Source organism: Haplochromis burtoni, unplaced genomic scaffold, assembly GCF_018398535.1.
Source record: "Haplochromis burtoni strain Fernald_Lab_line unplaced genomic scaffold, NCSU_Asbu1 Contig_179, whole genome shotgun sequence".
NCBI lineage: Eukaryota > Metazoa > Chordata > Actinopteri > Cichliformes > Cichlidae > Haplochromis > Haplochromis burtoni.
The window spans coordinates 398,896-399,431 of NW_024582540.1; positions in this window are offsets into that span (position 1 = coordinate 398,896).

Sequence of the window (536 nt, forward strand, 5' to 3'; positions counted from 1 at the left end):
AGATCATAGTAATGATGAAATCTTTGAATTGACTGTGTTTCAAATAAATATTCAGTGTTATAAAAGCATTGCCTGATCCTTTCATTCCCTCACAAAGCATTACTCAGGTTTATTATTTATGCAGCCCTCAAATTATTTTCCATACGACATTTCAGTGGGATTTAGCTTAGTTTTAAGTTATTTTTATCGAACATTTTGTATGTCAGTTCTCATATTTTAATATTGCTTGTATCGAGTGTAAACAAAAGGTATGTTAGTAACTCAGAACAAAGACAAACTTAGTCAAATAAAGTCTTGTGAAGAAAACTTTCTTTAAAATAACAGTATCAAAAACACATCTAAACACATCTTATTTGAAACTACTCCTTCAGTGCATGGAAGTGGATCATTAAGTTTCATGCATACTTTCACAGCAAAGGCAAACTTTCACTTTTTTTTTTAAATTATCTGATAACTCCAAAACTTTTCATATCCTGTATGGCTGTTCACTTTTCACTACAAATTCACTGACCATTTACAGTAATGATATGAAAAGT